We start from the raw sequence: 16,322 nt of genomic DNA, 5'->3' as shown, positions 1-16,322 counted from the left end.
AGTTCTATGACATGTCACCATTGCAGGAAGCTGAGTGAGAAATCTGTGTACTATATTTGCAACTTGTTGTGACTCCATAATTTTTTACCAAAAAAGCTAAAAAACAAGTAAAAGATCCTTTAGTCAGTGTCTCATTAATAGACCTCTCTGCTGATGACAAGAACTTTCACTGGTTGATTTCTCATAATTGATATCAACAATGAATATAGCCCTATCCTGGCAACAGGTATTTATAAGCAATATTTAAAAGACTTATTTCAAATAGTATTTTCCTTCCTTCTTTCTTTCTCTCTCTCTCTCTCTCTCTCTCTTTTTTTCTTTTTAAGGCTGCAGCTACGGCATATGGAAATTCCCAGGCTAGGGGTTAAATAGGAGCTACAGCTGCCAGGCTACACCACAGCCACAGCAATGCAGGATCTGAGCCGCTCTGCGATCAACACCACAGCTCATGGCAATGCCAGATCCTTAACCCACTGAGCAAGGCCAGGGATCAAATCTGCAGCCACATGGTCACCAGTTGGATTCATTTCCACTGCACTACATGGAAACTCCCTCAAATGGTATTTTCTATTGATAGACCCTATGCTGAAAACACCTTGGAGCATAAGACATAAACCATTTTGCCCATTTATTTGAAAAACTTCATTCTTTGAAGGTGTATTTTTTTTTTTTGGTTGTTTTAGGGCCACAACTGCAGCATATGGAAGTTCCCAGGCTAGGGGTCGAATGGGGGATACAGCTGCTGGCCTATGCCACAGCCCCAGCAATATGGGGTCCAAGCAGCATCTGAGACCTACACTACAGCTCATGACAACGATGGATCCTTAACCGACTAAGCGAGGCCAAGTATTGAACCCGAGTCCTCATGGATACTAGTGGGCTTCATTACCGCTGAGCCACGATGGGAATTTCCTGAAGGTGGATTTTACTTTTGCAAATAGCCAAATATCACTCAGAGTCAAATGTCATGAATAAAACAGATGACTAAGTTGGGTAAAACAGTTTTTTGGCAAAGACAAAGTGTCCCTGAAAATTTATCATCTTGTGTAAACTGGTCACAAAAAGAGTTCTCAAAATGTCCTTGGGAGTGAGACCATCCTTGGTATCGGTATGGCCTCCTAGAGCAATTGCTTTGAAGGAAACATTCATTTGCATGCATAATTTCTGATGAAGATTTAGAAATTCTGCCTCATTTCTACAGTCTGGCTGTAAATTTGATTCTTGGAAATGTGTGTCTTCGTTTGAAAATAGTATGTTAAACAGGGTTTTGAGTGTATAAAGTGTAGCCCTTACTAATCTCTTTGTAGGCAAAGCAGTACACCTTACCTTATCTGTTGTGTAATTTGAACTATGGCAAATGAAATGTTTAGAAACTCTAGACATAGTTGTGGCTCTCTTGCTCCCTCTACCAAAGTGTAAGGGTGACTCAACCGGGACCACCACTGGTTAAGTTGTTAGAAATCTCCATTATGTTGGGTATGAGTGTGTTCAGCCCTCATACTCAACAGTTGGCACAATTAAGGCACAGGCTTCATGCAGACCCCTCCCATGAGATCTGGCTTGCCCATCTGTAAGTGGACCATGACATGAAAATAATCTAAATTCCTACTGTAAGCAGACCAAATCATGAGTGACTGGATTTCAGACAAGTTTTGAGTCCTGAGGCCAGTATTTTAACCATGGTACTTGTTCTTTTCCTTGAATGTTTTATTGCTTGATTATTTTATTTCCTCTAGGAATTGTGGAGTTCTAAATATTATTAGTGGCTTACCACTTTTATACACATGTATCCTATTATTTTTAGAGATTTATATGTGGAGAGGAGACTGGCCTCTTTTATTCCACCCATTCATCTACCTGCTCACACAGATGAGCTCCAGTCTGTTTAAAGAAGCCAGAAGGGACCATAGAGAATCTAAGACTTGAGCAGAAGAACCAGATTACAAGTATCTGACAAAAAGTTGGTTTTATTATAGACAAGTCTCTAGTGAGCAAAAAAATTTCCTCACTTCGTCTTTATTTATTTATTTTTTAAAGGGCTGCACCCGTGGCATATGAAGGTTCCCAGGCTAGGGGCTGAAGCAGAGCTGCAGCTGCCAGCCTATGCCACAGCCACAGCCACGTAGGATCCTTAAGTCACTGAATTTTGCTCACTTCTTAATTTGTTTGAAAACAGTTTTTTATTTTATTTTATTATATTTTTTGGCTCTACATGCAGCATGCAGAAGTTCTTGGACCAGGGATCAAACCTGCACCACAGCAGTGACAATGCTGTAAACCTGCTGAGCCACCAGGGAACTCCCAGTTTATTGTTTTAAAAATAAAGCAACTTAGGAGTTCCTGGTGGCACATTAGGTTAAGAATCCACCTGTCACTGCTGTAGTGCAGGTTTGATTTCTGCCAGCCTATGCCACAGCCACAGCAATGCCAGATCTGAGCCCAGCCTGTGACCTACACCATAGCTCACAGCAATGCCAAATCCTTAACCCACTGAGTGAGGCCAGGGATTGAACCTGCATCCTTATGGATACTAGTCAGATTCATTTCCACTGAGCCATGACAGGAACTCCCCTAAAACCACTTCTTATGAAATGCTATAAAAAGTCAAAACCGGAGTTCCCGTTGTGGCGCAGTGGTTAAACGAATCCGACTAGGAACCATGAGGTTGCGGGTTCAGTCCCTGCCCTTGCTCAGTGGGTTAACAATCGGTGCTGCCATGAGCTGTGGTGTAGGTTGCAGACGTGGCTCGGATCCCGAGTTGCTGTGGCTCTGGTGTAGGCTGGCAGCTACAGCTCCAATTAGACCCCTAGCCTGGAAACCTCCATATACCGTGGAAGCGGCCCAAGAAATAGCAAAAAAAAAAAAGGGGGGGGGTTGAAAAAAGTTCAGCTAAAGATAACATTAAGACAATGGCAATCAGAGAAGAAAAAGAAATAAAAGGAACCCAAATTGGAAAAGAAGAAGTAAAACTACCACTGTTTGCAGATGACATGACACTATACTTAGAAAAACCCTAAAGACAGCACCAAAAAACTGTAAGAACTCATCAATGAATTTGGCAAAGTTGCAGGCTACAAAATTATTACACAGAAATCAATTTCATTTCTATATACTAACAATGAAAGATCAGAAAGAAAAATCAGAGAACCCATCCCATTTACCATTGCATCCAAAAGAATAAAATAATAAAAGAATAAACCTACCTAAAGAGATAAAAGATCTATACTCTGAAAACTATAAGACACTGATGAAAGAAATCAAAGACAACACACAGATGGAAAGATACCATGCTCTTTGATTGGAAGAATCAATATTGTCAAAACGGCTATACCACCCAAGGCAATCTACAGATTCAATGCAATCCCTATCAAATTACCAAGGACATTCTTCACAGAACTAGAACAGAATGTTTAAAAATTTGTATGGAAGCACAAGAGACCCCAAAGACCCAAAGCAATATTGAAAAAGAAAAACGAAAATGGGAGTTGCCATCGTGGCGCGGTGGTTAACGAACATGACTAGGAACCATGAGGTTGCAGGTTTAATCCCTGGCCTTGCTCAGTGGGTTAAGGATCCAGCTTTTGCATGAGCTGTGGTGTAGGTCGCAGACACGGCTCGGATCCTGCATTCCTGTGGCTCTGGCGATTAGACCCCTAGCCTGGGAACCTCCATATGCTACGAGCGTGGCCCTAGAAAAGGCAAAAAAAGACAAAAAAAAAAAAAAAAAAAAAAAAAAAAAAAAAAAAAAAAGAAAGAAAAAAGAAAAAAACAAAAATGGAGAAATCAAGCTTCCTGACTTCAGACAATACTATAAATCTACACTTATCAAAACAATATGGTAGTGGCCCCAAAACAGAAATATAGATCAATGGAACAGGATAGAAGACCCAGAAATAAACCCAAGCACTTATGGTCAACTAATCTATGACAAAAGAGGCAAGAACATACAGAGGAAAAAAGATAGTCTCTTCAATAAATGGTGCTGGGAAAACTGGAAAGCTACATGTAAAAGAATGAAAATAGAACACTAACACCATACACAAAAATAAACTCAAAATGGATTAAAAGCCAGATACTAAACATAATGCCAGATACTATAAAACTCCTAGAGGAAAACATAGGCAGAACGCTCTTTGACGTAAATCACAGCAACATCTTGTTTGGTCCACCTCCTAGAATAATGACACAAATAAACCAATTGGACCTAATTAAACTCAAAAGCTTTTGTACTGCAAAGAAAACCATTAAAAAAAGAAAAATACAACACACAGAATGGGAGAAAATCTTTGCCAATGATGCAACAGACAAGGGCCTAATCTCCAAAATATACAAACAATTCATGCAACTCAACAACAAAAAACCAAACAACCCAATTGGAAAATGGGCAGAAGACCTAAATAGACAAGTCTCCAAAGAAGACATATGCGTGGCCAACAGACACATGGAAAAAAAAAAGCTCAACATCACTAATTATTAGAGAATGCAAATGAAAACTACAGTGAGGTACCACCTCTCACCAGTCAGAATGACCATCATTAACAAGTCAACAAATGCTGGAGAGGCTGTGGAGAAAATTTACATTCCCTCCTTCACTGTTGGTAGGAATGTAAATTGGTACAACCACTATGGAAAACAGGATGGAGGTACCTCAGAAAACTAAATATAGAACTACCATATGGCCCAGCAATCCCACTCTTGGGCATATATTTGGACAAAACTTTCATTGTAAAAGATACATGCTCCCCTGTGTTCATCGCAGTGCTATTCACAATAGGCAAGACATGGAAACAACCTAAATGTACACTGACAGATGAATGGATTAAGGCAATGTGGTACACATACACAGTGGAATACTACTCAGCCATAAAAAATGAACTAATGCCATTTGCAGCAACATGGATGGAACTAGAGATTCTCATACTAAGTGAAGTAAGCCAGAAAGACAAAAGACAGATACCACATGAAATCACTTATTTGTGGAATCTGAAGTATGGCACCGGTGATTCTATCTAAAAAACAGAAACAGATCACGGCCAAGGAGAGCAGGCTTGCAGTTCCTAGAGGGGAGGGGGCACGTAGTGGGATGGACGGGCAGTTTGGGGTTTTTGGATGCAAACTGTTATATTTGGAATGGATGGGCAATGTGGCCCTACTGTATAACGCAGGGAACTGTGTGTGATTGGGTCACTCTGCTGTACAACAGAAATTGAAGAAACACTATAAATCAACGACACTTTAATTTAAAAAAGAAAGAGAAAGAGATAACATTAACGTACTGATATTACAATTAAAACAAATGATTGATGGAAACCAAAGACCTATACCTGATTATTCATTCATTTACTCATCTTGCATTTAGTGAGCACCTACTATGTCTCAGGCATGGTGTGATAGGCTGTGGATACAAAGAAAAATGAGACATCTGGTTGGAGGGTAGGGAAAGAAGACATGTATACTAATTTAAATATTATATGGCATGCTTTCATAGAAGTATGAACTGACTAGTGTAAGATCATAGCAAAAGAAATAACTATGTCTGAGAGGGTCAAGAAAGACTCTGTAGGGGAGATAATGTTTGAGATGAGCCTCAAAGAAGGAAAAGAATTATAGACGGAATAGAATATATAAAAAACAGCGGCATGAAAGACATTTTCAGTGAGCAGCTAATTGAACACTAGAACCTCATTATGCTGAGTCAACCAAACGCATATAATCAAGGGATACTCCCAGTCTGATGGCCAAAATCTAAGGTTTCTTGGCAATGCTTAGAATCACTTCAAGGTAAAGAGCAGGGAAAGGGTGGACTAGGGGTCCCCTCATTTGAGTTTGTGATTAACTGTTAAAGTATATTTAACACTTCTGGCACATTTCTATTACCTTGACTCCAAAATGGAAAAGTTCTGAGGAGTATCTAATTTTCTGAATGAGGAAAGGAGAAGAAGGGTGTTTACAGAAATGAGTCTCAGACATAGCCTGTTCTGAAAAAGGATGGACAGGGATACAAAGGTAGAGGGTGAGACTACCAGCTGGGTCCCACTGGGAAGAGTGACAAAGGCTAGGCACAGGGAGGACAGTTCTGATGGTTCACTACGATGCCACTCAGAGGCACTGCATCAACCTTCTCTTACTCAAGTGATAATCAGATCTTATCCCCAGCATCTTCTCCAGGCTCCAGTAATAGCTTTCTAATGACCTGCTAGGCATATGGCTTAGTAAGACTCAGCTTTAGCATTTCTAAGATAAATGATTGGCTTCCCTTTTTGACTGCTTTACTTCTAACAATAATACTCTATTTTCTCATTAACCCAGGCTTAACATTTTCAGAATCATCTTTTATTTCTTAATCACATTCTCACTTCCACTCATTCACCAGGTTTGGTCAATTCGTCCTCTGCAAAGACTCGCTTTTTCTCCCTTCTCCACTCTCACAAGGGACCTCCATCGGAGATCAGGCTGCTGTCACCCTGTGCCTGTACCACTGAAATAATTTTTTCCCCTTCGGCTCCTCCTCTCCAGTCTCCTATTGCCCAATATATGCAGCCTGTTACCTTTCCAAAAACCTCTAGATCATGTCACACTTCTGCTTCAAGAACTGAAAGTGGTCCTTTATTGGTTCCATGATGAAGTAGTAAGTTTACTTTATAATCAAGACCTTTCACAACGGGCCAAGCCTACTGTCCCAGCAGACACTATAATGTTCCTGCTTTTCCACTATTGATGATACCTTCTTCCACACCTGTAGCATCTTTTCTTCTTCTATACTCTCCATCCCTTAAGGCCCCGCTGAGCTATTTCCCCTCTCCATGAAAACTATTACTGCACAAGTACTAATACTACACAAACACTGTTACTCCAGGAATACTATTACTACATAGTTAACATGTATGGAGCACTTTGTGCTAAGTGCTTTGCTAATTCTGTTATAAAAACAATCTCATTTAATTCTTACAACTGTCCTATGAGGCACACCCCTGTTTCTCACAGGGGAAAACGAAAGCATGATAAAATAAGCAGTTTGTCACTGTTATAGATCCTTAAGTAGATGAGCTAGGGTGAGCTTCAGATTCCAGAGCCTGGGCTTCATTACTCTTCACTGCTCCCAGTGAAGACCTTGTCTCTCCAAGCCTGAAGAAGTATTCAACATACTACTTAATTGGCATGAAGTCTATACACGCTTTAGTGATGTGTCTATGTGCACAGTCTGCTATTAAGTTATCTACTATGTTTTAAGCTGCTTAAAAGAAAGGCTATGCCTGGTAATTCTTTCTATTCTCATAATGTCTTGCACATAACTAGCATTTCAATAAATATTTTCTGACTGATGAATCAACTGACTAACCTACCATTCTGTTGAAAAATCTGGGTGAAATAATTTGGAGTTGATTGGCTTTGCCTATGAGGCAAAACAGTAAAGATAAGAAACTGATCTCACCATAAACTTGAGCCTGATGGATTTTCACTGTCCACCTAGAGTGGTAGAGTTATAATGATTCATACTTCCAGGTCTCTGACATTTGTGCTGCTATGCTGGGTGACTCTTGCTTGGTTTAACCAAAAGCCATAGACAGTATGAATGTATCTGTAATCTCCATTTATCTGACATGAAAGAAGACCTCTTATAATCTCTGGGTACAACACTTTTAAAAGGTCTTTCCTTTCAAACTGAGCATGCTTTTCTTCATAGTTTCATTTACTTGCTTGCTAAAAGTTGACTTGTAATAAGTGAGCAAAAATTATACCTACACATCTACAAATCAATAACTGGAAAACCATCATTCTATATATGTCTTGGGGGGTATTTCCCGTCGTGGCACAGCAGAAACAAATCCGACTTGGAATCATGAGGTTGCAGGTTTGATCCCTGGCCTCGCTCAGCGAGTTAAGGATCTGGCACTGCTGTGGCTGTGATATAGGCCGGCAGCTATAGCTCTGACCTCACCCCTTGCCTGGGAACCTCCATGTGCCTCGGGTGCAGTGCTAAAAAGCAAAAAAAAAAAAGTGTGTGTGTGTGTGTGTGTGTGTATGTCTTTGGGGCATTCATTATACAATTTTAAAGTTCTCTTTAATGATAAGGCAACAAATTGGTACTACAAGATCTTTTTTTAATGAAAAGATATTATAAAACTACTAAAAGATTTGCTGTATTTCCTTCTGAATTGTTCACTTTAACATGCATTTTTTTTTTTACTGATGTCACTAACTTGCTGTCAGTCAATAGGAATAGCTATCTATCATTTAGGCCTTTTCTTCAGCATATGGCCACAAAACTGCCAAAGTAGGGCTATGTGCGTCAAAATTAAAGTACGTATGGTATGGAAAAATTCTCTGTTCGTTATATCCATGGAAATCTGGGAAAGAGGTGTCAGACTACAACAGTAGAATTCATTTTCTGTATCTGTGACCTCTGTGCCAAGGGGGCAGTTGAGGTCTTAGGGCTGCACTGAGATATGATTAGATAGGTTATTGTTGTGCTATAGGGGACAGGACCCTATCACCAATGCAGTCACTCAGAGCTTGGAATTTCCTATTCAGATGAACAACTTTAATACATCATAAAATCAAGGAGGGTGATTCTTTGGGAGAATTTCCCTGGTGAGATATGAACAAGGAGGAGCATCTGCTTACTCTGCATGAATAGCTGACTAGAGCCCTGTGCCGTGGGCTGCGCCGTGTACTTCCCAAACATGTCCAGCCTGCTTGCGAACATAGCTCTGGATCCTCTAGCCTTTGTGGGAGAGATAAGATGTACAAGGTGTAAGCTAAGCACGAGGAGGAATGCAGAGGGAAGGGAGGGTCGAATAATAGTTATTATTCACCTCCTATACATTGGGTACTTGCTGCATCCTGTCACTTGTAACTTATACCTCCAACCTGATGAGATAGATGGTTGGTCTGTCTTACATTAGCAAAGAAGGTCAAGTAACGTGTTTAAGGCCACATAGGTTCCAAGTAGTAGAGCTTAGATTTGCAACCAGATCTTTCAACCTCAGAATCTATATTTCAGTAACATCAATGAAGATCTCCCAAAGATGAGTTTGAAAGGTTAGTAAAGAAACCAAAGGGACACAACTGGGGAGGAGTGGGGAATGTTCCACAGCATTCCATGGCTATGATACCAACTCACTCGGAGTTTGCATTCCTACCAGAAGGACCTAATACATAGAATTAGCTTGCTTAGGTCACACTTTAGGAGTACATTTGTGGTCATTAATGACTTTTTTTCCTTTTTCCTGTTTTTTTTTTCTTTCTTTTCTTTTCTTTTTAGAACATATACAGAATTTAAGAAGAAACCACTTAGAGAATCAAGGTATGTGAACAAACTGGCATGTGGATGATTTTTTTTTTTAACTGTTGATTAGCTGCTTTGAAGCTTTGTTCAAGGCATATGGTTCCCTTTGGTCCATAAACCTACAAAGTGCCAGCCTGTGGAATTAGGTCCAAGAGAGCCACTAGGTTAAAAACTTAAATCCAAGGTAAAGAAAAACCAAAAAAATCTCATCTGGAGATGCCATGGGAGATACCACTGTGAGAAGGCTCTTGGTTTACATTGCAAGTCGTCGTCATTCCAAACCATGAGCAGTCATGAGCATGCTGATGATGTGGGTAGACCTCCCCATGACTGAGATCTTGGTTTTGTAGGAGAGAAATCGGGAGGTCCGATTAGCTCTGCTCCCTTTGCTCTGAAGGCAATGCTTCTCCATCGTTAGCGTGCTCAGAATCACCGGGCAGGCTTGTTGGCCTGCTGGGCCCATTGCCAGAGTTTCTGATTCGGTAGGTCTGAATTGGGCTTGGGAATGTGTAATTGCAACAAGTTTCCAAGTAATACTGCCGGTTCAGGACTCACACTGTGAGAATTATAGTCTTTGAGTATAAAGTAGGAACTAGGATGCTAGGGAAGTGTACCCCTAATAGTCATCGGGATACATAGGCAGCTTTCTTTTTTATTTTTTAAATTAAAAAATTTTTTTTTTGTCTTTTTGCCTTTTCTAGGGCCGCTCCCGCGGCATATGGAGGTTCCCAGGCTAGGGGTCTAATTGGAGCTGTAGCCACTGGCCTACACCACAGTCACAGCAACGAGGGATCCTTAACCCACTGAGCAAGGCCAGGGATTGAACCCACAACCTCATGGTTCCTAGTCAGATTCGTTAACCACCGCGCCACAATGGGAACTCCCAGCAGCTTTTTTTTTTTTTTTTTAATCTTTTTAGGGCTGCACCTGTGGCATATGGAAGTTCCCAGGCTAGGGGCTGAATCAGAGCTGTGATTGCTAGTGTATGCCACAGCCACACCAACACCAGATATAAGCTGCATTTGCGACCTACATCGCAGCTCACAGCAATGCTGGATCCTTAACCCACTGAGCAAGGCCAGGGATTGAACCCGAATCCTCATGCATACTAGTTGGGTTCATTACCGCTGAGCCAAAGGGAACTCCATGTAGGCAGCTTTTGACATGGCTCCCAGGGATGTAACTCCTTCCCCTTGAGGGTGATCTAGAACTTGTGACTTGCTTCCCATCCAAGAGAATGAAGTAAAAGTGATGGAATGTCACTTCCATGCTCAGGGTATGAGAAATGGTGTCTTCCATCTTGCTGACCCCCTCTCCCGCCCACTTACTTGCTCGCTCTGATACAGCCAGCTGACATCTGAGACACCTACACACAGGCCCATGTGGGAAGGAACCTGGGGAAGCCGTCAGCTAACAGCCTTGCAGAAACCAAGGTTTCAGTCCACCAATTGGTAAGGAACTAAATCCTGCTAACAGTCACGTCAGCAAGCTAGGAAGTAGATCCTTCCCAGTCATGTCATAAGATCTTACGGCAGCCACGTGATAGACCCAGAGCCAGAGGATCCAGTTAAGCTGGGCTCACAATCCTGACCACAGAAACTACAAGATTAATAAATGTTATCTTAAACTGCTAAGTTTGGAGGCACTTTGTTACACAGCAACAGATAACTAATATAAGTGACTTCCTGCCTTTCCATGAAGTACTAGATGGGCAACAGGGCAAGAATGGGAGGCAGAGAGAGATGGTGCCTTGGCATGAGTGATGAAAACCTTCCTGTACACAGAGCCAGGCTAGCACTGTTCAAAGTCAGTTAAAATGTCTCTGTCCTTTCTGTTTTAATTTACTTATTTTGTACTTAGAGTATCACCTTTAAATGAGACTATTTGTTCAAAGAGTTTACTGCTAATTTTCAGAAGTTTTCTTTTTGCACTCTAAGGATGGCTGTATGAAAAAAAAATGCTAGCAGAATAAACAAAAAATGATGCCATCTGTTTGTAGTGTAACTGTGCACTTAAGCATTTGAGAATCAGAATCTCTTTTTAGAGCAAATTTATATATTTTAGAAGCTAATACCTAAAGGCAGATAAGAGCTACAAAATTTCTCATTTCTAACATAACATTTACATATTAAGTAAACGATCAAAAGGAACTTTTCAAACTCACACCATGGTAAACGCTGCTGTGTATTATTTAGGTAGAGTTTTAGGTTTTTCTTTTTTCCTAGAAAAACAGATCAAAGGAAATAGTCAATGTTTTTCATTTTGTCACCATATCTTTAGACAATCTATTAATACAAGTTGATAATAGAATTTTATCATGGAAGACAAATAGATTATAGGATTTTTTTTAAGCAATGACTACATGACTTTCATGGATTAAGATCAGGATGATTTAAATATTAATAGATTAATTTATGTGGAGGAAAAGTTACAAATCATTCACTTAAAAATTGGCTTTATGCCCACATTCTAGAGGCACACTAGGGAGAGTCGTGGCTGCACAGCTAATGTCTACACAGAGTGAATTTCTGAACATAATTTATGTAGATGAAGTGTGCAGAATGTTTTTATTTGTTCTACATCTCACTGTCTCACCTCTGCATGAACTTCCCAAACCCAGATCTACTCCAAATACTCAAACTCCCCTTCTCCACACTTCCCTCCAACGTGTTTGCTTTGGCAACTTTCACGTTCTTACAAACAATTCTTCCAGCGAAATCAATCACTCTTGCACCCAAAGAGAAATACTGTGCACTCAGTGCGATGACAAAATGAAACATGTTTGAAGCAAACCATGTGTTCCCGCGTGTCCGGAATTATGCTCTTTGCTCAAGGAACATGTTCCTAATGTGTTTGGCTTCTGTTACCCCTTGTGATTGCAGCACTCATTGTCTTTGGGAATTTATGATTTCAGAAGCAACTGCTCGAACTCACTTAACGGGACACTCTCGGAATGTGAAGCCTCAGAGATTCACCAAGCAGCATCACTGTTCTCCTTTTTCAGGCAAGTCCATCCCCGATCAGGGCACCTGGTGTTTGAGGAATTCTGGGGGATTAGTCCTCTTTTCCATTTGGAACCCCAGACAAATGACTTATCCCAATGACATGGATCTGTCATGATTTGAAAGCTATTCTGTTCATCAGTCATATTACTACAGGAATAGATACGTTGCGGTGATGGATCGAGGTGATGTCATTTTCTAAAAGAACTCTGCCACGGTGCCTTCCTGGGAGGCACTCGAGGTACTTGACCAGATTGGCCCCTTGATTTGACAGCATATTTATCTGGAAACACCGGTATCACCAGTTCCATTTTGCTAAGCAGGAGACACATGAGCTAATCAAGATCCAGGGCCCTGTTCTTTCTCTGATGTTTGTCCAACCCATACCCAAGGATTGTTACAGCAGGAGCCATTCCCAGACCCTTTGGGCATTTTTACTGGATTTTCTGCACTCTCTTCCCTTGGAGCTCTTCATAGGCTTTGGGTTCACTTCCTGCCTGGCATCTAGCTACCTACTGAGGGCTCAGGGAAACTCAGTTCCATGTAGGCCTGATGTTTCTCCTGTATCTCATCAGTCTTAGATTTTTTTCTTTTTTTAGAACAACAATTGGGATAAGTAAATTTTCCCACTAGTCTGGTGTTTAAAACATTAAAACTTAAAGCTATCCATCACTCACTGTAGCAAACAGAATGAGGCAGCTCAGGGAAGGTACACAACTGAATGTAGTTCGAAGTGATGGTGAAAGACCTTAGTTTAAAAAGGGGGAGGGTGCAAGAATGAATACGTTCTAGAGGCTGGAAATTTAGTTTTTTTCACCCAGTAAGAAAAACACTGAAACTCAACATTTTAGGCTTTCCTTCATCCCAGGGGTGTTGAAATGAAATGTTACATTACCATCCCCCACGGGCGCTTGAGGGGGGCCCGCTACGTGCATAAGGAGGGCTCCTATGAAAGCGCACTGGTTAAGAGCCCAGGCTCGGGTGTTTGAGACCCCGCTCTGCCTCTTATTCACCTGGTGAATAAGCTACTTAACCTCTCTCGCCTCAGTTTTCTCACTTGTAAAAGGGCACTAATAAGACCTGCCTCATTGGTTTATTGTGAATCATCTATAATATGACGCATGCAAGGCACTAGCACATGAGACAGGCCAAATCTACCTTCGCCGCTGTCATCATTGTCACATCACCACAGTTACGGACATAACCTTCCAGTTGGGGCCATGGAATATAATTAATCTGAAGCAGCTTATTCTAGGAACTAAACAAGGATGCCAGAAGTAAGTGCAAGAAAAAGTTTAACAGAGGAAAACAGAGTTTCAAAAAAGGAAGATGTCTAAAGCTTCAAAGGGGGAGATGGACCCTTTGCAGGGTCTTGGTCTATACCTTGAAGGTGGAATGGGATCTGCCATCCAGTCCTGTCCGACCAGTTTTGCAGTTGCATTGCACTGACATGGTGGTACTTCCCTGAATGTGTGTCATGTCCCCACCCCTACCCCCTGACAGCGTCATAGGTTGAAGCCGTCAACCCCCATGGTATTTGGAAGTGGGGCTTTTGGGAGATAATTAGGTTTAGATGAAGTCATGAGGATGGGACCCCATGGTGGCTTTGTGTCCTTATAAAAGGAGGGAGAGACTGGAGCACTTTCTCTGTGTCCATGTGAAGACATAGGGAGAAGTCTGCAAGCTGGGAAGGGGCCCTAACCGAGAAATGAATCTGCCAGCATTTTTTTTTTTTTTTTTATGGCCACACCTTTGGCATATGGAAGTTCCTGGGCCAGAGATTGAATCTGGGCCACCGCTGCAGCAACACTGGATCCTTTAACCCACTATGCCAGGCTGGGGATCGAATCCACACCTCCACAGCAACCGGATTCTTTTTTTTTTTTTTTTTTTTTTTTTTTGTCTTTTTGTCTTTCCTAGGGCTGTTCCTGCAGCATATGGAGGTTCCCAGGCTAGGGGTTTAATTGGAGCTGTAGCTGCAGGCCTATCCCACAGCCACAGCAACTCGGGATCCGAGCCGCGTCTGTGACCTACACCACAGCTCTCGGCAATGCCGGATCCTTAACCCCCTGAGCGAGGCCAGGGATCGAACCCGCAGCCTCATGGTTGCTAGTCGGATTCGTTAACCACTGCGCCACAATGGGAACTCCAGCAACGGGATTCTTAACCTGCTGCATCATAGTGGGGAACTCTTCTGCCAGTCTACTCTGACCATGGACTTCCCAGCCTCCAGAACTGTGAGATATCAATGTCTATTGTGTAAGCCATGCAGTCTATGGTATTTTGTTACAGCAGCATGACCTGACTAAGACACTCTCACATGGAGGTGAGAGGGTAGCAAAAAACCCCTCAGTCTGGGCACAGGAAGGTGTCACCTTCCAGCTAGGCAGTCTCCTTGGTTTATTGCATCCAGGCATTTTATTGATGTCTTTCTCTTGAACAAAGTGTCCTCTTTTGGCCGGGGTCACTGAGGAAAGGAAATGTGAGTTTGAAATACTGAAACCTGTTCTCTTCTTTGATTGCAAAGAATTTAAGTTCCTCAGCTATGATTTTTTTTTGGCTCTCTGAAATTTTTGCTTTCCTTAGTCCCTTCATCTCTGCCAACCAGTTTCAAAGTAATATAAAATGTAGGCTATTTTTATGAATGCTGTCTTTTCTTTTTAAAATTCAGGCCCATGGATCTCTTTGATCAAAAGAAGCCATGAGCTCTTTTCACACTTGATGGAGATATAGATAATTTAATTTTGATCTGGGGGAGTGTTTGAGCCAGAATTAGACAGGTGGCAAATGATATTAAGTTGTTCAGGTCTGGATGTTTAATGACCAATATAAAGTAAGCAAGTGATGGAAGTACAGCAGAAAAGGGAAATTGTTTTAATTCTCTAAATCTCTTCAGTTGTGGCTCCTTGAATTGAATAAACAAACTTGAAAAAAGGGAGAAATGGGTTCATGGTTCCTAATGGTTCATTTTACTTTCTTTATCCTGGTATTACATTTGCTTTTAAAAGCTACCAGATAGCACTGCTAAGTGATCTTTAGTTTAGGATCTCTAGAACTCTTTAGGTATTTTATTTCTATAGGTATTTGAACTGGTCCTACCTTGCACTTGGTGAGTCTTTTTCATGATGGGTAAATTTAGTTTTAGCTTTTCTGATCCAATTTCATATTTTAAATATCTCCTCATTTACTCTCGGTAGGCATTTCTTGACAGTGAAGCTCTGAAGTCCCCGTTCAGGAGAACCCCTGCCCAACTTCCCTTTTCCCCAAGGCAGAGCCATGAAGTCCTCTTTAGGAAACAGCTATTTAACCCACTGTTAAATTCTCCAAGGTTCAAGGTTAACCATTAGGAAATCATGCCACAGCAATCCCTTTTCTTAATGACTGTTACTGCTATGAATTAGGAGATTTAAATCTGGTTCTCAGTCAACAGCATTTAAAAAATGATCATCCAATATTTCTGCAGTTATCTGTACAGTCCAAGCTGTTCACTACGAACCCTCATTTGTCCGTTTCAACCTTGATTCAACTTATCTTTCATGAGTTTTCCTAGATAGTGCCCTGTGGCTTTGCAATGACTTGAATGGAGCATGGAGTTGTTTAATTACCTTCGACTAGACTCAATACCTGTACTTCAGTAAAGTTAAAAGCTAGTCTTTGAGAGGAGGTTAAAAGCTAATGTTGAGAGGAAGAATGACAGGGAGGAAGGAAGGCTTGGCACGCTGGAGGGATGTATTGAGGTAGACGTGTTGTGTTAAGCCAGTTTTGTTGTTAGTGTTTACGCCAGAACCTCTGAGCCAGGTTTTCCTTTCTCAAGACCGGGACATTTCCTGCTACTTCCCCTCTTGTTGCTTGGATAGGAAAGGGCGTGCGTTCCTCTTTTCATGCAGCCCAAACACACTACATGGAGCCTCTCATGCTTTGGGGCGACATGTGGTTGTGTTCTAAGCGCCATCTGCAGAAAGATGGTCTTGGGGAAGCTTCTTCCCCAGAGCAGAGAAACATCTCCGGAGCGAGTGATCTCCGGGGCGAAG

General features: G+C 41.4%; 1 protein-coding gene across 1 annotated transcript in view; it reads left to right on the top strand.

The window, feature by feature from the left end:
- FOXD1 (forkhead box D1) overlaps window positions 1-16,322 on the top strand; it is a 138,570-nt gene that overhangs the window by 15,999 nt on the left and 106,249 nt on the right. The window contains exons 2-3 of the transcript XR_014838044.1: window positions 9,266-9,307; window positions 12,204-12,293. The gene's annotated coding sequence lies outside the window, so the exon portion shown is untranslated. The remainder of the gene's footprint in view (window positions 1-9,265; window positions 9,308-12,203; window positions 12,294-16,322) is intronic.

This window comes from Sus scrofa, chromosome 2 (genome assembly GCF_054392235.1).
Source record: "Sus scrofa isolate SSC_HxYL_T2T_F1_AM1 chromosome 2, Sscrofa_HxYL_maternal_Yorkshire_Landrace_v2.0, whole genome shotgun sequence".
Taxonomy (NCBI): Eukaryota; Metazoa; Chordata; class Mammalia; order Artiodactyla; family Suidae; genus Sus; species Sus scrofa.
This window is presented reverse-complemented; position numbering and strand designations above follow the sequence as displayed.